General features: G+C 34.8%; 1 long non-coding RNA gene across 4 annotated transcripts in view; it reads right to left on the minus strand.

The window, feature by feature from the left end:
• Nucleotides 1-311: 311 nt before the first annotated feature.
• LOC112642803 (uncharacterized) overlaps nt 312-22,261 on the minus strand; it is an 89,265-nt gene continuing 67,315 nt past the window's right edge. For all 4 annotated transcript variants that reach the window (XR_007403968.1, XR_007403969.1, XR_003125464.3 and 1 more), the window contains 2 exons: nt 11,656-11,821; nt 312-2,111 (listed from right to left, as the gene is read on the minus strand). This is a non-coding gene — a long non-coding RNA (uncharacterized LOC112642803). The remainder of the gene's footprint in view (nt 2,112-11,655; nt 11,822-22,261) is intronic.

Below are 22,261 nucleotides of genomic sequence, written 5' to 3' on the forward strand. Positions count from 1 at the left end.
AATATTTCATTATTGTTAATGATAGTGGAAGGTCTAGAACAATTCTGCTTATGTCAGGCACTGTGTTAGGTGCTCCATGGTAGAGAAATGAGCAAAGCAAAGTCTCTGCCCTCAGAGAACTTTCTATGGTCATTATTAGAAGAAGTCTTAAAGTTAAAAGTAACAATTTTAGTAATATTGTTAATAGATGTCCTCTTATTTAATGTCTATTCAGGAGGACACACCAAGCTAAGTATTTAAGGAAATATTTAATACGGCAGCCTCACTGGGTAGTTATTTTAGACACAGTGTATGAAATATGGAGCATTAGGGTAAAACCAGATATTGAGATAGTATATTATTCATTGATGATGAAAAGCCAAACTTATTTATTTCAAGGTTTTACTCTTCTGCTCATAGCTTGTATATCATCGGGCAAGTTGTATCATTACCACTACTTTTGAATAACAAATGATACATTATTTTTACCTCAATAATAAACATATGACTATGTTTACATTTTATCCAGTTTATTTAAAATATTTGACATGTCTTGTCTTATGATGTTACTGATATATCAGTCTATTTTACTCAGGAAACAGAAGTCATTCTATGTAATACTATAATCCAAGTTATTATAGGATTTAGGGGCTTACACCAGAAAGGGCAAGAAAAGCCAAAGAAGTACTCACAAAAGAACAAACCAAAACCAAAATAAACAAACAAAAACAAAACAAAAGAGGGAGGACCTCATGCTGAAGCTCCAAAGAGCCCATGAGGAAGCATCTGTGCATATCAGGTCCACTCAAACATCGAGCAACATCACCTGCAGAGAATCCTAACTTCTCTTCTCCATTGAAATCCAGGGTGAGGCTGCCATTTTACAAACCAATAACTAAATGGAAAAGGAGATTAGGGCAAATAGAATTTTTGGCATCTGTGAGCTAATGCAAAGGAGGTTTTGAATGTGGTGGCAGTGACACTGCAAGTTAACAAGTTAACAACAATTAAGACACCTACATCCCCAGTGCTCCGCCATGGGACTGGTATTCCTTTGTTACACGAGTAGAAGCTGAGACCCAAAGACATTACATGACTTGCCTAAGAATGCCAGATATTAAGTAGCAGAGTAGGATTTGAGGTCAGGGCTCCCTGACTGTAACACTTGTGTTTTATTTTAGCTGCTAGGCATACAATTTCATGGAGGTCCTGTATCTAAGATATAGCATGAAAAAAAAAAAAAGAATATTAAAAAAGACCTTCAACTGTTTTTTCACTTAAATTTCAAGAAGTCACCAAATTGGTATTGAACACATGAAATAATCATTGTACATTAAATTTTTTTTTTTTTTTTTTTTTTTTAATGGTGGGCAATTGAAAGTTAAGAGTGCTCCAAATTTCAGGTAATTCGAGTTTGTACCAAAGGACGGTTGTCACTAGAAAAGAAAATTTAACACTCTATAGTTTAAAACTGAGTTTGTCCAGCTATATTAACGTCTGAAGAAAGAACTCAAGGTGTCAATGTAATACTTACAATTTAAATGACAGTGAGAGGTGAGTGACCTTTAATAATTACATATAACCTACTCTAGTTCATTCACGGAAATAATACGCTTCAGATGCACGTAGACATTGGGAGTAAAATTCTTAGAACCCCCTGAAACGGTCTTTAGATTTTTCAAAATCACAAAAGGAAAAGGTACCCGGTTGTTTTATTCTGTTATGTTCCATCTTCAAGATGTATAGCCACTTTGTATGCAGAAAACCTTTTCAGGAGGAAGTTGTTGGAGAGGTAGTCAGTATGTAAATTCACTAATTAGATTACTGCAAATACCAATAACACATCCTGCTGTCGCTTCTTTAAGAAGACAGAGTAGTTTCCACAATGTATTCACTATAATGTAAACTAAATATTTGCCTGACTGCAGAACAGAATCACTATTATGGCAATCGGTAATAATGCGGATCCTGACGGTGCAGGCCTTCTGCATCGCCACTTATCTTCTAAATGAGTCAGGAACTCAGGGATGCCCTCAACTTGTCCATACGTAGGAGACGCGGTGCTTGGGTGGAAGAACCGAGATTTGAACAGAGCAAAGACTTCTTTAAAATGCCAGTTTGGGCTGAAATATCTGCAACAAAAATTTTAAAAAGAGCCATTGCAATTGCTTTTCTGCATTCAGAACCCCCTTAGGAGACATTCACATGCCTAAGATCTGAATCATGCAAAAGTTTTTTAAATCCCTGCATAGTCCATCTATTAGCGGGCAAAATAAAAGGATTTTCTCTCACTTTAGCTTTTACTAGCAGGTTTCTAGAACACAGCTTTCACTTAATTAGCATTTTTAAATGACATATCTGTAAAATATTATTACTGAGATAAAAAGAACATTCTATTAGGAAGAATAAAGGATATTAATAGTGGACATTATTTTGGGGTATTTGGGGGTAAGTCACAAAACTTTCTGAGCCTCAGATTTCTCATTTCTATGATAAGGAGGATGGGATGCTTTCTAATGGCCATACAATTCTATTTTCCCTTGATAGATAGTATAGATCTTATAGTTCTTGCCATTTTAGCAAACCATCATTGACTATCACATGCAAAGTGAGCTCCTAGTTTTACCTCTGCTCAAAAAAGGATTTCCTTTCAGGTTTAGGCTCTTAAATTGTTGACAGTTATATTTACCTCAGCATTTCTGGCAAAATCCTCACGCTCCATTTTTTTCCTTTCCCTTTGGCAATACCCCAGACCTTTCGAATCTTCAAATGCTAGATGTGTTTAGGATTTTTTTAATTTAATAAATTTATTTTTTATTGGTGTTCAATTTGTCAACATACAGAATAACACCCAGTGCTCATCCCGCCAAGTGCCCCCCCTCAGTGTCCGCCACCCAGTCACCCCCACCCCCCGCCCACCTCCCCTTCCACCACCCCTAGTTCGTTTCCCAGAGTTAGGAGTCTTTCATGTTTTGGCAAACATTATATGGTCTCATTCATTTGGGGAATATAAAAAGTAGTGAAAGGGAATAAAGGGGAAAGGAGAAAAAATAAGTGGGAAATATCAGAAAGGGAGACAGAACATGTGTTCAGGATTTGAAAGATCATTTAGCTCCATGTTTTTGTTTTGTTTTGTTTTGTTTTTCAGAAACGCTGTTGGCATCTGATGGGGATCATTCTTTAAGCACACTTGTGCCCTCCTCACTATGGTGCATTTAGTGTCCCCAGGGCCCTGGTTCTAGATTCCAGTGGTACACGTCCCTGCCCCATCATTCCATCTCCACTATTTCTCACCTTGGAACAATTCAGTTAGCCTATATTAATTGTCACATGAGAATATGATGTCATAGGAGCTTGGGTTTTCTACCTAAATCAAAGACAAGTGTGACTAGATTCTTGAACCTGAAGCAAGGGTATTTTTTTTTTCTTTTTGAAATCACAAATCAGAATCTTTTCCAAAAATAACATTTCTTTGTAGCTGTAGTTTAATCTTTTATTTTTTCTTCCTAAAATTATAATTGGGACAAATATTTTATCTTAGTTTTTTTTTATTTTTATTTTTCAAACTTTTATTTAAATTCCAATTAGTTAACAACATAATACTAGTTTTAGGTGTAGAATTGGGTAATTCAACATTTCCATACAATACATCTTGGGTTCTTTCAAAAGCAAGGATTGTTTTTGCTTTCTTCTTCCTTACCCATTTCTTTCGATGACTCTCCAGGATTGGAGATTTATATTTACTTTAACTACCATTTTATTTAAAAGTCCATTAATATTTCATGGAAACTTGAGTTTATTCTATTTTCTTCAGTAACTTTACTCTCCGATGCATCTGTGTCTATTTTGAGGTTATGTATCTTGCTTTTGTCTTCTTTGCCAACTTCTTCAATATGTTCTCTTGGAAGGCTTTTTAAGATATTCTTTTCTTGCACTAGTGTGTGTGGGGTTTTTTTTTTTTTGTTTGTTTGTTTGTTTAATTATCTGTATTCTCCACCAAGGCACACCTTGGATGTCTATGTAAACAGAGCATGAAGGCTTGCTCTACTTGTTTTTGTCCTTTGCAATTCTATTCTTGAAATACAGACACCTTAAGCTATAAAATAATACTCCATTCAACCAAAGTTTCCTAATTGGAGTGATAGGCCAATATATAACAAAAATATATTTTTCTGGAATCACCTTCTATGTCCTTTGGCCAAACACAGGAATCTCTTAATTTGTATGTAACTATGATTTGGAATAATTTTTGTTGTAGACATTATTGTCATGTTTTTATCTTACCTTTCCACATTTTTCCTCAACAAAATGATGTCATGAAAATTATTTCCCCCAATTAGAGTGTTGGAAGTAGTCTCGAAGTCTGTGTGGGTGTACAACCCCAGGCAAATCAGAGGTGCTCTGGCTCTTCCTGCCACTGTCAGTTAGCAGCTGTGTAATTTAAATGAATCCCCAGCCAAAAAAAAAAAAAAAAAAACAACAACAACAACAACAACAAAAAAAAACAAAAAAACAAAACAAAACAAAAAACAGAAAAAAAGTTTATGGAACCACCAAACTAGTGTAAGACAAACAAGTGGTAATTGCCTTAAAATGTCTCAAAGGAGAATTCCATAGGAAGTATTGGAAGCCCCCTGAGTGCTCTAGTATTATCTTAAAAGTGAATTATAACAATGTTTAAGCTTCTCTGCGACTTGATTTCTGTACCTGAAAAGCTCACATTTACTTGCCTAGTTTCCTTTGTTTCATCAGGTAATTGATTTGAGTACATTTTAGAAATAAGGATTAACATTTGGGGTGCCTGAGTGCTCAGTCAGTTAAGTATCCTACTCCTGATTTCTGCTCAGTTCATGATCTCAAGGTTCTGAGATCAAGCCCCTCACAGGGCTCCATGCTCAATGGAGAGGGGTGGGGGGTGAGGGGTGGGAGGGACCTACTTGAGATTCTCTCTCTTCCTCTCTTTCCCCTCCCTCCTCACACTCTATCACTCTCTGTCTCTGTCTCTTTCAAATAAATAAATCTTAAAAAAAAAAAAAAAGACTTAACATCTGAGACATTTTATAGGTAAGTTTCTCAGAATTTGGTTTTATGGGCTTTTGACTTGTCTTTTTGAAAGATTATAACAAGTCATCCTGGCAAGAGAGATTAACCACAGTAGAACGGGACATTGTGTTTCTTGTTATATGCACTTATCTATCATTTCCCTGTTTGAGTATATTTACATAAGTATTGGATTTATATGTGACAGATAGTTTTAACTTCTTGTGTCATTTTGATGAAAAATATTTTGGAGGAATCAGGCTCCTTATGTGTTTTGTAATTTTCAAGGATTGCAAAATCTACATAAATAGCATAGAATTTTTAAAGAGTAGAATAAAAATTCATTACAATTATATTGGTTCATCTAGCAGTCACTGGAACTAAACACTATAGCAGATGTAGAGCTATGTAAAGCAGTATTTGCCTTCAAACATCAATGACTATTGGGATGAAAAGGATAAAAAAAAATGTCAAGAAAACCTACAATTGACCCTTGAACCACACAGGCTTGAACTGCATGGGTCTACTTATATGTAGATTTTTTTTTTAAGATTTTTTTTTATTTATTCATGAGAGACACACAGAGAAAGAGACAGAGACATAGCCAAAGAGAGAAGCAGGCTCCATGCAGGGAGCCCGATGTGGGACTTGATCCCCAGACTCCAGGATCACGCCCTGGGCTGAAGGCGGGCATTAAACCGCTGAGCCATCCAGGGATCCCCTATATGCAGATTTTTAAAAAATGAATACAGTACTGTATTGTAAGTGTATATTCTCCTCTTTTTGATTTTAATCAACTTTCCCTTTTTTAGCCTACTTGATTATAAGAATGCAGTATATATTTAACTTACAAAATACGTGTTAATTGACTATGTTTTTGGTAAGGCTTCCAGTCTATAGTTGGATATTAGTAGTTACATTTTTAGGGAGTCAAAGTTATTCGTGAATTTTCAACTTGGCAGAAGGAAGGAGTAGTGGCCCTAACTTCCATGTTGTTCAAGGATCAACTATACGATAACTGCTATGAGGATTCAAAAGAGCATTCACACAATGTGAAAAATCAGAAAATGCCCATGTAGAATAATGAATTTGGAGTTCTTGTTAACCATGAAGATAATCTGTTATTTCATAGACAAATGTTTCTAAGTAATTTAACATGGTTGCTGCTATGCCAAAGTCAGGTGATTTTTCGCATATTAAGTACTGAATTTTCACATATTTTGCTATGTGGCACACTTCCTTATTTTGAGATTATCAAAAATGTCTTTTTTCATAAGTTTCTTAAAAGTATTTTTTCATCTTGCTTTGAGATAATAAATGCCACTACAAATAGAGATGTTATCTGCATACTGTAACATTAATCAGCTTCACAGCTGGAGACAGTGAATTTCCCTAAATATAATTTGTCTGTGTAGTACAACATGCTTTATACTGTGAGGTCAGAGAGTGAGTTCAATCAATTACAAAACAGATTAGAACCATTGTGTGTGTTTGTGTGGGAAAAACGGAGAAAGAAATAGGGGAGGATCTAGAAATTAACTAAATAGTAGCACAATCATAATTGATTTTATTTTTCCTCGACTCCCTTTGAATCTTACATGGACATTCAAATTAAATAATGCTAACAGAAAACTACTATAGACCCATCCACAACCTTTTTCTATTTTTAAAAATTATACTTGAAGGCCCTGAAACAGATTTTTTAAAGCAATTCCCTTATTCTTTCATAAAAGTGCTTAAAAGTTCACTCTTTTCAATATTTAAGTTTAGTCTTAAATTTGACTGCTTATGCAAATCTTATCTGTTTCCCAAAGAGACTAGAGTGGTTGCTTTCTCTTCGAATTTTGTACATTCTCATTTCTATCACTCATCACACTTTATGGTTGATCATTGTTACTCATTTACTTTTTTCCCTGAGACAAAAGGGCTTTTTTTTTTCTTTTTAATTTTGCTCACTTTTGAATTTCTCTTGCCTCACACAGTGTTGGAAACTACAGAAGCATAATAATGTATTAAATGGATGAGTGAATTCTAATTCGTTGAACTCAATTGGTTTATCTTTGAACAACTTGCAAATTACTCCTCTGGTTATATTTTAAACCTCCCATGTTAACCTAATTTCCCCTACCTCCTGTCTCTCTCTCTCTTTCTCTCTCTCTCTCCTCCTCCTCTCTTATTCTTTCTCAGTTTCTCTGTATCTTGTTTCATGTGGATACTTAATCATCTATTAAACAAATAAACAAATATATATTAATGTCTACAGTATGTTGGGTCATGTGATATAGCAGTAGCAAAAAAAAAAAATGCTTCCTATTCTGATTCAGAATAGAATCTATCACATTTCAAGATAAAAGAATTTTACATTTTTGGTTTTTTTGTTTAGTTGTGGTGACAAAATATCAACCCAGTTATTAGGTATTTTTTCTGTATTTTACATTGTTTTGAAATCAATATATCATTGGGGAATCATGCAAGAAAATAAAAACTAGTATAGCATAACAAACCTGGTGGTTTTCCACCAGCCAACCTAGTCAGCAGACCCATTCTTTTTCTTTTTTTTTTTAATAGTTTTATTTAAATTCAATTTGCCAACATACAGTATAACACCCAGTGCTCATCCCATCAAGTGCCCTGCTCAGTGCCCGTCACCGGTCACTCCATCCCCCCACCCACCTCCCCTTCTGCAACCCTTTGTTTCCCAGTTAGGAGTCTCTCATGGTTTGTCTTCCTCTCTAATTTTTCCCCACTCAGTTTCCCTCCTTTCCCTTATAGTCCCTTTCACTATATCTTATTTTCCATATGGGAGTGAAACTATATGATGATTGTCTTTCTCCAATTGACTTATTTCACTCAGCATAATAAATACTCTCCAGTTCCATCCATGCCCAAGCAAATGGTGGGTATTCATCCTTTCTGATGGCTGAGTAATAGTCCTTTGTGTATATAGACTACATCTTCTTTATTGATTAATTTGTTGAAGCACATTGAGGCTCCTTCCACAGTTCAGCTATCGTGGACATTGCTGCTATGAACATTGGGGGTGTAGGTGTCCCATCATTTCACTACATCTATATCTTTGGGGTAAATCCCCAGTAGTGCAATTGCTGGGTTGTAGGGTAGCACTATTTTTAACTTCTTGAGGACCCTCCACACAGTTTTCCAGAGTGGCTCCACCAGTTCACATTCCCACCAACAGTGCAGGAGGGTTCCCCTTTCTCCACATCCTCTCCAACATTTATTGTTTCCTGTCTTGTTAATTTTAGCTATTCTCACTGGTGTGAGGTGGTATCTCATTGTGGTTTTGATTTGTATTTCCCTGATGGCAGTGATGCGGAACATTTTCTCATGTGCTTGTTGGCCATGTCTATGTCTTCTTTGGAGAAATGTCTGTTCATGTCTTCTGCCCATTTCATGACTGGATTTTTGTTTCTTGGGTATTGACTTTAATAAGTTCTTTAAAGATCTTGGATACTAGCCCTTTATCTGATATGTCATTTGCAAATATCTTCTCCCATTCTGTAGACTGTCTTTTAGTTTTGTTGACCATTTCCTTCACTGTGCAGAAGCTTTTTATCTTGATGAAGTCCCAATAGTTCATTTTTGCTTTTGTTTCCTTTGCCTTCATAGTATCTTGCAAGAAGTTGCTGTGGCCAAGTTCAAAAAGGGTATTGCTTGTGTTCTCCTCTAGGATTTTGATGGATTCTTGTCTCATATATAGATCTTTCAACTATTTTGAGTTTATTTTTGTGTGTGGTGTAAGAGAATGGTATAGTCTCATTATTCTACATGTGGCTGAACAATTTTCTCAACACCATTTGTTGAAGAGACTTTCTTCATATTCATTGGATATTCTTTCCAACTTTGTCAAAGATTAGTTGTCCATAGAGTTGAAGGCCCATTTCTGGGTTCTCTCTTCTGTCCCCTTAATCTATGTGTCAGTTTTTTTTGCCAGTACCATACTGTCTTGATGATTAGAACTTTGTGATATAGCTTGAAGTCTGGCATTGTGGTGGTTTTCTTTGGTTTCCTTTTTCAACATTCCTCTGGCTATTCAGGGTCTTTTCTGGTTCCATACATATCTTAAGATTATTTGTTCCAACCCTGTGAAGATAGCCCATGGTATTTTGATAGGGATTGCATTGAATATGTAAATTGTCCTGGGCAGCATAGACATTTTCACAATATTTACTCTTCCAATCCATGAACATTGAAAAACATTCAATACTTTACGTCTTCCTCAATTTCTTTCATAAGTGTTCTATCTTATGGTTATGGGTGCAATTGTAAAGGAGATTGATTCCTTAATTTCTCTTTCTTCAGTGTCATTGTTAGTGTATAGAAATGGCATTGATTTTTGTGCATTGATTTTGTATCCTGCCACATTGCTGAATTGCTGTATGAGTTCTACCAACCTTGGAGTGGAGTCTTTCGGGTTTTCTATGAAAAGTATCATGTCATCTGTGAAGAGGGAGGGTTTGACTTCCTCTTTGCCAATTTGAATGCCTTTTATTTATTTTTGTTGTCTGATTGCTGAGGCTAGGACTTCTCGTACTATGTTGAATAGCAGTGGTGAGAGTGGACATCCCTGTCGTGTTCCTGATATTAGGGGAAAGGCTCTCAGTATTTCCCCATTGAGAATGGTATTTGCTGTGGGCTTTTCATAGATGACTTTTAGATATTGAGAAATGTTCCCTCTATCCCTACACTCTGAATACTTTTGATCAGGAATGAATGCTGTATTTTGTCACATGCTTTCCCTGCATTTATTGAGAGGACCATACGGTTCTTGTCTTTTATTGATGTGATCTATCACGTTGATTGTTTTACAAATATCAAACCAGCCTTGCATCCTGGGGATAAATCCCTAGGTGGTGAATAATTATCTTAATGTACTATTGGATCCTATTGTTTAGTATCTTGGTGAGAATTTTTGCATCCATGTTCATTAGGGTTATTGGTTTGTAATTCTCCTTTTTGGTGGAGTCTTTGTCTGGTTTTGGGATCAAGGTAACAGCAGACCCATTCTATATATCCTTGGACACACTTTGTGACCTCTAAAAGGATTGCTTTTGCCATGTAGAAATCCACATAATATGTAATAATGGTGTAATGAGGTAACTTACATAAAATATTTAGTACTGGCTTCCACATCCTAACTGGTCAATCTTTTTTTAAAGATTTTATTTATTTATTCATGAGAGACACAGAGAGAGGCAGAGACATAGGCAGGGGGAGAAGCAGGCTCCATGTAGAGATCCCGATGTGGGACTGGATCTGGGGTCCCCAAGGATCATGCCCTGGACTGAAAGCAGATGCTCAACCACTGAGCCACCCAGGCATCCCATAACTGGCCAATCTTTACAAAGTTTTGCTACTGTAAAAACTGTTATCACACAGAAAACTGCATCTATTCAACTGAGATCTATTTTTTCATTGGTCTGGAATTATGTTTTCTAAGATCATCTATTTGGATTACACAATCTTTAAAGACATTTCCTCAATTTTATTAAAATATTAGAAATATATTTATCATATCTAAAGTACCTTTATGAATTTTTAGGTCGTTTTATTTGTTTATGTAACTTGAATAAGGCTACACATACAAAAACTAATATACCCTGTTTATGTTTGTGCCAAATGACTATAAATAGACTCAAACTTGCCTATATGTATATTCTATATATTTGAGTATTTGAGTTACTTGAATCTATGAATGAACAGGCTAAGATACTCAATGTTATGGAACATCATTAATATAGTCTCAAAAGATTTCACGTTGCTTTTCTTGTTTACTACAAGGTGAATCATTCTGTGCATTCTTATTATACAGCCTATATTTTCAAAGTTGAATATATTGACATATTGTGATTATTAATATTTTAATTTTAATCTCTCATTTGCTCCAGTAATAGCTCTCAAGAACCATTGAAAATCTGCAAAACACAGGAGGTAAGGTAAATGCTCTTGGATTTTTTCTTTTTTTGGAGGGACATTGAGGATACGGGGTCATTCATTTATTGAATTGCACATGTGACCCTAAAAACAGCCAGAAAGGATCAGTATACACAAAAAAGCATGGTTTCACATAAAAACATTAACATAAGTAGAAACTGATAATTCAGTTTTTAGAACTAAACAACTACAAGAGTTATTTTATCATGCATAAGAAAATAAAGACTACAAATATTGCACACATCTCTTCGAAGTTTTTATAGAAAATTTCCTATAAGATTTAAATTCTAGCAAGGACTTTGGCATCTGTTTTGGGTCCCTGTTATTTCCAGTTACTTTAAATGATTCTGAAACAAAACGAAAAAACTAAATTTTCAAAATGCATGGCCTTAGATGATATTTACTTGGCCTTTAGCAGTGAGATATCAGCCTAATGAGGTAGCAGCAAATGTTTGGCATGTGTAGAACCAATCTGTTTCTCAAACATTGTTAGTCTTGTCTGTTTCAATAAATGCCCATGTGAATGGAAATATTTTACTTCCACTATAGGTACAGAGGTAGGTAATTGTTGCTCAACATGGCCATTATTTAGTATGAATGAAAGTCACTTGTTTCCCAAATGAGAGAATCAAGATGAAAATAGGATTACAGATAATGCCCTGGCACCCTAATATTTTGACTTACCTTGTTCCTAGGCTATTTTTGTCCAATTCCAGGCTGAAACAGGAAGTCACAACATAGTCACCTTCTTAAATATCCACTTAGTATGTATCAACAACTGGGGCACATTGTGTATCTGTTAGACTCTGGCATGAAGGAAGGTGCCTTGTTATAGAGTGTTCTCAATTTCCTGCATAACCGTAGAAAAGAACAGGTCATAATAAATCTACTGTAGTTGTCTAATCTGTTAACTAGATTGGAAGGGACATAGCAATGTCAATGTTCTTATACTGCCCATGAATAACAATAATAAAAATTACAAAACAAGATATTATACTTCCTAGTTATTTATATGAGTACATTTTTCTAGATTCAGCCTTCATATTTAATACTCTGGTTTTTTAGGTCTTTTCATCACTATTTTTATGTCATTATAATAGAAGCTGATATAATGCCTACAAATTTATGAAGATTTAAAATGAACTGCTATCGTAGCCACAAAACAGACATATCTGCTCTCACAAGAGTATACTTTTGGCATATATTAAATTTATTACAAAGTTTTCAAACCATTTCTCCCTGCATATAATAAATTTTAAAAAGCAATTTAGAAATTACTCATAGAAAAGTGAATTGCCTAGCAATCCCATGAGTTAAAATTATGTCCTTGAGAAATCATTTAAAATAAAACAGACTTCATTAAATGAGGAAAATAAATCCCTCTATTAACATAGCACCCAAACTCTAACAATACAAGTAATAAACCGCTAGAGGCCTCGAATCATAAGATTCTAACCAAGGTTAATTTATTTAATATTTTGAACACTGAGAGATTGTAGTCTAGAAGAAAGAATACATTAAGTCACTATGTTATCAAAATATCATGGGAAAAATAACAACTTTAAGTTTTTAGTATCCTTCTGCTAAAGCCCCCTTGAGTTGGCAATAGATGACTAAGTTGAAAAGAATATTTGATCTAGAAGTTTGGAAATCTTTGGGGGTGTAATGATTAAATCTCTATAGCCTTCTTCTTAAATATAGAGAGTAGCCATTCACCCAAAGGTTTTAGAAAAATAAATAAATAAATAAGAAATTTAAAAAAGCAAAAAATATTTTTCCCAGCAAAGTAATTCCCCTATTGCTCTTTGAAAAGCATATAATGAACACTAAATAATTTATTTCCAAATGCAAAAATATCTTCAGAAAAATTCATATTAATCTAACTTTCATTCACTTCAAGTCAACAAATGTTTATGGGATGATATTTATAATATGCAAAATTCTATGCTTTACATTCCTACGGGATTTATAAAGATAAGCTAGATATATTCTTGTTTTGAGGCAGTAAATATAGGAAGGAAATTGAATTACAAGGGAGTGAGATACATCTTTGCAGAGCCTTGAAGAGTCATGATGACATGAGCAAGCAAAAATAAATGGGAGATATTTCAGATAGAAGGTAGCACTAGAAATAAGAAAAGATGGAGGTTACTGAATATGTAAAACTGATATAAACTTAAAACCTGTTAACTTCTCATAGAAGATGACTACTTCCTCATGTATAGACATACTGTCTTTAAAGCAATGCAAATATTTAACAGACTAGGTGTCAGGCACTTGGGTGTGTGTGTTGCACATAAGAAAATAGTGCCCCTTCCCTTTTATTAATAAAATAAGTAACAAAATTAGAAATAAATTCTGTCCTTTGGTGACTAGAATAGTTCTCTTCTCACTGCACTACATGATCCTTTATATTACTTTTGGATCATATTCAATGAGCCCTTCTCCTTAAGCAAAATACAAGCTTAAGAAGCTAAACATTGTGGAATTAGAAGAAACTCCAGACCTCAATTAACTGATGTGAGACTACTCAGTTAACAAATAGCTAAAACACTACTGCCCAGTTAGGTTTCAGCTATATCTAGTCATATTAAATAAACATGGAATAAAGGAAAAGGCAAACAGAAGTCAAAGTACAAGGTCCTGAGAGAAAATCATTAACAATGATGAGGAAGACTTTTAGCATGTGGGTTCACACTAAGTCATAAGCCTTAAATGTGGTAAGGAAACTGTAATTTGGATTTTCAAATACATATCCTATTAAATTATTTTTGTGACATGGTCTGAAAAGACCCTCAGTTAACATAAATTAGAAGAAACAAAATAAATTATCAATTAAATTTATTTTGTAAATTGTTTCAGTAATTTGATTCAACAAGTTTCACCACTCAAGAATATTTATTGATGATACACAAAACTAGAAAATTAGCAAACAATTCAATAAGAGTAGATCTCAATGAGCCAAAATATCACCAAAAAAAAAAAAAAAAAAGAATTTTTTGGAAGTAAACTTTAAATGTTTTTTCATTATTAGTCTATATTTCAAAATTTACTCCCTTTTGCTATTCATATTTTTATGTACATCTCCAGTTGATAAATAATCCCTTCCTAAATATCTCTTTTTCTTAGAGGAAACTTTTATTTTTGCTTTTGTATTTTGTCAGGTTTTTAGTAATTTAAGAATTCAGCAAATAGTAACATTTTAGCTCTTCTTTCACATTAGCAAGTAAGGAGTTTGACAAAGAGAACCAGTACCTTAGATAGTCTGTTCAATTTTTTGTCTATATGGGTCTGATTTTGCAGGTACCCAATACCAACCTCTGGTCAGTGATTTGCTAAAACAAACTCACAAAACTCAGAAAAAACATTGTATCATGGCTGCAGTGTGTTGCAGTGACAGCATGTAGGCAATATATCAGAGGGTCCAGGAGAGAGACACCAGGTGTAAGCTTCCAGGTGTCCTCTCCTAGTGGATGGTATAGACAGGCAGGGCTTATTTCTCTCAGCCACCGTGTATGACAACATACATAGAGTATTGCCAACCAATGAGTTAGATGTGGTTTTTATGGAGGTTCCGTGATCTATAGCTGGCTGTGTGGCTTGCCTTTATTCTCCAGCCGTAACAGAGAGCAAGCTGATAGTCATGGCCCATGCTTGTCACAAGTCACATTATTATCAAGAACTATCCTTTTTTTGCCCAAATCTCTGTGGCAAACAAGGATGCTCTTGCTGGACAGGATAGTCTAGGGACTTAGATGTCACCTCTTTAGAATCAGGCAAAGGATAAACCTTTATTTTTAATTTTTTAAAATTATTTATTTACTCATGAGAGGCACAGAGAGGGAGGTGGAGACACAGGCAGAGGGAGAAGCAGGTTCCCTGCTGGGAGCCCAATGTGGGACTCGATTCGGGATCCTGGGATCATGCCCTGAACCAAAGGCAAATGCTCAACCGCTGAGCCACACAGGCATTCCAGAATAAACCTTTAATGTACAGAGTGGGCATACTTAGACTTGCTGAGTTAATCATTTCCTACACAATGGGATTAACTTTTTGTTTAAAAAAATTAAAACACTCCTCCTTTAGATATTGGAAACACCAAAAGTTGGGGGCAGATAAAAAGATAGTGAAAACAGAAAAGATATTGTTGATAGCAAAGCCAGCTTAGTTTTAGACAGTGTTCTACACCAAATGTCATTATTTTGTACCTCTCATTGATTCCTCAGAACACAGTCATCCGGCTTCTCTTTTCACCACACTCAAGAAATCTCCCTCATCACCCGTAAGGACATATACAACAACTCAGGATCAAAAGTCCATTTAATTTTTCAGTCTTTGACTTTAATGAACTGAGGATCACAAATCATGCTATATTTTATTTGCATTTTTGACTGTTTAAAAATATGTGCACAAAGATCCACAGTATTTACAAGTGTACAATGAGAAATACTACTCCTGAGAATATTTTCAAACTTACAAAATAATCGCTGTTTGCAGATCCTGTATGTCCATCCAGAAATTGTCTACATACACACGTGCACACACACACAACTCCGTTTGTCTCCATTATTTATTCCAAGTGAAAAATAAAATATATGAACCAATCTGTTCCTTTTACTTAGCATCTAACTGTGAGATATTTGCAATGAAATATAAAGATAAAACTTCTGGATTTGTACAACTTCAGAGACTATTGATATATGACTATGGTATATTTTAGGATATTTAGGTTGTCGTAGTTTTGTTCTTTTAATATTTCTCAAGCTACTATGATAAAAAAAGACTCGTTTTTTTCTTCATAGTCTTTGAATTTGCATGTATTTATTTATGTTTATCAACCATCCACTTTTCTTGTTTTTATATTCTTATTGTAGCAGAATCATTAGAACTGTAGTCTGTCACATTTGCTGTAATCATGTATTTCCTTTGTTTTGTTTTTATTTTTACTGCTTTTTTGGTATAGTTTCTCTACCAAAAAAATTCCATAGTGAAATTTTGTCTTTTCTTTTATAGTTTTTGGGTTTTGATAGCAGTTTAGAAAGAATTTCCAAACAAGATTATGAATAGTATCTTTTTGCATTTTTCATGCATATTTTAGTCCGTACCATTTCTTTTTTTTTTTTTTTTTAGGATTTTATTTATTTATTCATGAGAGACACAGAGAGAGGCAGAGACACAGGCAGAGGGAGAAGCAGGCTTCCTGTGCAGAGCCTGATGAGGAACTCGATCCCAGGACCCCAGGATCAGGACCTGAGGCAAAGGCAGGCGCTCAAACCGTTGAGCCACCCAGGTGCCCCTGGTCTGTAGCACTTCTATGTTTTGCAATCTATATTAACATTCACTTTCTGGCTTAATATATTTTGAATTTTTATAACTTTTTCATATCACTTGAGAATATAATGTAGTCTCTGTTTTCAGGGGCCAGAATTTAATAGTAGCTATTTACCCCAACTTATTTAGGTCCTCAGACTATGACCTAATTTCCCGTTGTTTACTTGCTTTGTATATTTTTAGAAATAAGTTAAAATTCTAACATCATTATGAGTTTCTGTTAATTTCTCCAATATAACTTCTGTAGGGTTTGATAAATTTTGATTTTATTATGTACTGCAAGTTTTTCTTTTAAAAATAATTTCAATATGAAATTCTCTCTTTCATTTTGTTTAAAATTTTGCCTTGGTTTCAAACTTCTTTATTTTTATTTGCATTGTTTGGTATGCCATCTTTTTCTAAGACTACGCATATCACTTTCAACCATATTAATAATATGCTTTAATTTAGCTCTTATTCTATGCTTTGGATGTTTCTTTAATTTTTATCTTTTACTATAGCTTCCACTACTGTCGTGAATGTGTGAATGAACATGTATTTGTGGGGTTTTTCTTGCTGAATATTTAAAATTTTGACATTTTTATTTTGACAGATGTTAACATCTACACTTTTAAGTAATATTATTACACTTCTGTTAGTGAATTTATCAGCATTAAAGAGCAGCACAATGTTGATTTTTCTCATTCTAATCATTGATTGCTAATCCTGAAAGAATATGAAATCAGCATACCTAATTTATCACTTTGCCTCTCACTATTCTAATTTTCTTTTCTGTAATATCATTTTTTATAACTCCTTTTTAAAATTCCATAACCATAATTGGCATAACTGTTTAGAGAAAGACTTGAGGGTGCTATGTATACTGATTTCTCTCATTCTGCAGATAAACCTTTAGGCTTGTCTAGATTGTCTTAATCCTTGTTTTCCTTTTTTGAGTATTCTTAAGACATATTTTCACAATCTCCTCACTCTAGTTGGACATCTAAGATCAGCTTTATTCTCCCTAGGCAGTAAAGAATTAACTTGGAAAGTCAGAGTTGTCCACAACCCATACATTCCAAAGAAAAATTGGTCCTTGTCTGGGAAGTAACCTCTAAAAGTCCTTGGAATATCCTGTCTGAGTGTTTGTTTCTCTGAGGGCCTTGGGCCAGGATGCACACACTAGGCTAAGAATGTGGTTTATAATGGGGGCCTCAGGCCATGCAGCATCAGCTTGACTTCTACAGGGATAGGAGTCTGAAAGTCAGCCATGCTAATATGAGTGACCTCCCAACAAAAGACCTGGACACCAAGGCCCATGTGATCTTTGCTTGTTGGCCATACTCCATATGTGTTGCCGTATGTCCGTATATATGAACTATTACTGGGTAAAGTAACTTTTGTCTGCAAAACTTCACTGGGAGGAGGAAACTGGAAGTTTTGCTTGGTATCTCCTAGACTCTGACCTAGGAGTTTCTTTCCTTAGCTGATTGTATTTTTTTATTTCTGTTTTTTTTTTTTTTTTTAAGATTTTATTTATTTATTCATGAGAGACCCAGAGAAGGCAGAGACACAGGCAGAGGGAGGAGACTCCTCACAGGGAGCCTGATGTGGGACTTGATCCCCCATCCTGGGATCACGCCCTGAGCCAACTCACCTTCTGAGCCACCCAGGTGTTCCTCCTTTGCTGAATTTAACTTGTATTATTTCATTGTAATAAAACATAACTGTAAGTAAAACAGCTTTTATAGATCCCTGAGTCCTACTAGTGAGCCATTGAATCCAAGGGTCCTAGGACCCACCCCCAACAGTACCCCTGTTACACTTACCTTGACCTTTTTTGGCTTTTGGGGCATGAAGAGCAAGAGGGGTGTTTTTTTCATTTCAGGAAATTGTTAATTTCATTATTTGCTTTCAAATGTGATTCTGTTTCAACTTTTCTCTTTTTCTTTGAAGAATGCAAATTGTGGTTGTATTGGCTTTGAGTTATCTGTCACCGATATATATTTTCTCTAGTAATTTGTAACTTTTGATTTAATTTTTTCCTCCCCTTGTTTTTTATGCCTAGCTTCCATGTCCTTGACTGTTTAAAGCTGGTGCCTATTTTCCTTTTCTGCTGCACCTACATGAGGATCATTTCTATGATTATTTTATTTTTGCTTCCATTATTTTCTGAACTCTTCTACCATCCTTTTCATACTACCTTTGTATATTTTCTTTGCATGTTTATTTTAAACAAATAATATTTTATTTAATTTGATTGATTTCTTATAGCATTTACCCACAAATCTGTGAGATGGCTTTTCTAATATGTAATTTTTTGGTGTATATCTTATATCCTCCTACCCCCTTTCCCTCTGAATGTTTCTTTTTCCTCTTGTCTTTTAATATCTTTTCAAAGATCCTATACTGGTTCCTTTGTGATTTTTTTTTGTTCACTTTTGAAATGTAGGGTTACTTTTTTGAGCTGGCTGTTTGCTGAAGGGTGGTTTAAGTGCGGGACCAGACTAAAGACCTGGGTCAGTAGGCCACATGGACTTCGGCCCATTTTCTCTGAAATCTTCCTCATGAATACTCTCTCTCAGAATAATTCTCTGCTCTGGTGTAGAAGGAAATAAGTAGAAAATGCCCTAAAGCCTTGAATGTTCCTGTCCCCTGCAGTGATTTAACATTTACTTCTGGTGATCTGACCAAGACTATCCTTAGCAGTGAATTCCGTTTCTTTTTCTTTCTCCCTTGTCCTGTTGAAAAGTTAGCTACATATTACAGAGAAGCAAATCTATATGTTTTCTTTCTTAGCCTTCTCTCCCATCTTATACTTTTTAAATTGTCTGAAAGTAATTGTTTAAATCAGTTGAAACTAAGAGTGGACTGAAGCGATTGTGCTTTGCTTGTTTTTAACTAGAGTTTAGAAGTCATTTTTCAATATACCTCCCATTTCTTTTCTAGTCACCTTGCCACAGCGTCAGATACTATTCTGGGATGATCTGTAAGCTCTCTCAGGCTCAGCAATAAATTTGGGATTTGTCTCTCAAGATGTATGTTGCTCACTGACCAAAGTCCTTTTAGTAGTGTTCATCTCCTACATTCTTTCTGAGAGTTTCCAAAGATGTTTGATGTAAATGAGAGTTAACTAGCCCACAAATTCACTACCATGTTAAAATAAAATATAAGCAGATCTCAGAATGAACATTGTCTCATGCATAAAAAGCCAACAAACATTTATTAGACAATAATAGAAACATTTTTGGAATAGAAAGCATCTCATTTGAAATATTCTAGGAGTTTGGCAAAACCCAACTTGACAACTTCATATGAAAAGTCCAGATAAGCAGAGAATAGTATTCTGGAGGCAAGACTCTGTTATCCTTAAGATTACCATCAGGGAAATAGAAATTCTTCAAAATCAATTTCTGGAGAGAAGTATGTGTAGGGATCAAGCTTCTGGCTTGCCTAGATTCTTAAGGAAATGGTGAGTATTCAAAAAAAAAAAAATTCAACTTTTCCAAGCTTAGTGAATTTAAAATTGAGAACCTGTTTCTAATGCATCATGTTATTTAACAAATCAGTGCTTTCACTAATAAAAACTCATTTGTACTTCAAATTCTCTAACGAGGAAATACTCAACCATTGATCTAGTTGTACGAAGTAGGAACAGCCGGTACTACCTTGAATAATAGCCTTTCTGAAATGATAACAGCTAATCACTCCTGTAGGATGTTTTTCTGATTGCCCCTACATAGATTTGAAGCTTAAAATAACTGGTATATACTTACTAACATACTGTCTATGTTACTATGCTGAAATCTTGAAATCTTTAAAAATAGATTACAGACAAGAAAAAAAAAAAGTCCAATTTACTTTGGGAGAAACTGGCTCATTTCCCAAGATCAGCTTTCCAGCACACAAAGTACCATATTGTCATTACTTGTGGTAGTTCTTTTTTTTTTTCATACATTATATATTTAAATGATCATTAACTGTATCGTGGAAAAAAATTTGGGATTTGAATTCTTAATTTTAACATATTCAGGCAGATTTCCCATCAACCCCTCATTCTTCAATCAAGTATTCATATATTCATTTTTGTGAGTTTTGCTTCCTTTTATCCCTTTCAGTGATTTTCCTCCCCTGCTCAATTTTTTTCATTCGTTTTAATTATTTTTTTTTAGTTTGTTATCATTTCAGGAGTTATAGAAAATATGCAAGAATAATTACCCAACCCAAAAGCAAGTGTTCAGTTCCTCAGACTTTTTTTTTTATCTTGCATGAATCCCAAATTCTGTCAGTGTCAGAACACATGGCTATTAATTTGTAAAATGCCCCTCACTTGAGCTTGGCTGGTGTTTCCTGGTGACTAAGTACAGGTTAGACCATTTGGCAGGAACATTACAGGATATATTTTACATCTTTCAATGTGCATCATATCAGGGGACACGTAATGTTCATTTTTCCTTTGATCTGTCATCTATAAGCTGGAGACTCAGGAAAGCCAGTGGTGTAGTTTTGGTCTGAGTCTTAGAGCCTGAAACCCAGGAGAAGTTGCAGTTTCAATTCTAGTCCAAGTTCAGGAGCCTGAGAACCAGGAAGCCAGTGGTGTGAGTTCCAGACCCAGGACAAAAGTAGACTGATGTCCCAGCTCTAAGCAATCAGGCAAAGAACATGAATTTTCTCTAACCCTGCCTTTTGTTCTACTCATACCCTCAATGGATTAGATCAGACCCAATAGCACTGGAGAACACAATCTGTGATACACAGTCTACTGATTCAAATGCTAATCTCATCTCAAACATCCCCACAAAAACATAGAGAATTAATGTTTAGCCAAATATCTGGGCATCTCATGGTCCAGCCAAGCGGACACATAAAATTAACTGTTACAAATACTATTCATCACTTGCAAGCCCAGAAAGCTGGGATATTTACTGGATTACTCTTCAGTACTCACCTACTTCCCTCTACTCCCTTCACACTAAAAATTCACTGAGAGATATAATTAGTACTTCTCTTATGACTCTCAAATATAGCTTCTCTTTCTCATTATTTCATCAACAGTCTTAGGTACAAACCTGGTAATTTTACAATACAGTACTGTAGAGATTTTCTAACTGATCTTTAGGGCCCTGTCCTTTTTCAATCGCTCACATGTAGCTCCAGTGTCAGGATCCCATAATATAAGATCTGTGACAGCAACGGCCTCTTTTATACACCATGGTTCTAAAACAGCTTTTAGTACATAGGATGTCTTCTATAAATATCAAGTGAAGAAAATAATAGAGTGAAATTTGAAAATGTAATTTCCAATCCCAAATTATCCCAAGACTTCTAAAAGACTTACAAACGTTCTTCAAGCACGTTAGCCTAGCAAACAAAACACACATCATTTCAAATTCATCATCTATGACCATTTAATGTCCTCTATTGCTCTGGTGATACAAAATGATTGTTTTTCCCTTAACCTGTCAATCTATTTTATAACAACACTGTTTCATAAATGCTGTTAATTTGATTCTTTTTTGAACTAACTATAAACTTACTTATATTTCAAAAATGCAGATCAATTCTTGCTTGATTGCAATGCACCCTCTGTTGTCACGTAGATTTTTTGGCTTGTGTGTCTGTGTGTGTGTGTGTGTGTGTGTGTGTGTGTGTGTGAGTGCGTGTGTGCTCCAGTAACAGACTTCATCGCAGCACTTAGTTCACTGAACTGTAATTATTGTCCTATTTTTCTGCCTTTTTTTTGGATATGGACCATTTATTATTTATATTTCCATCTCCTGTTTATAACTGAGTACCTGTTACAGGTAGACAATCAATATATATTTGTTGAAAAAGTGAATGCCAAACCTTAATGTCAAATCTTTCATCCTTTATTTACTTTCTTTAGTATTGTAGTTCTACTCACAAATTCTTAAAAACTCAGTTTTCTTCTCCTCCAGGAGGAAAGGTCTATTTTCCTTCTTGGAATTAAATAATCACT

Source organism: Canis lupus, chromosome 19 (genome assembly GCF_003254725.2).
Source record: "Canis lupus dingo isolate Sandy chromosome 19, ASM325472v2, whole genome shotgun sequence".
NCBI classification, from domain to species: Eukaryota; Metazoa; Chordata; class Mammalia; order Carnivora; family Canidae; genus Canis; species Canis lupus.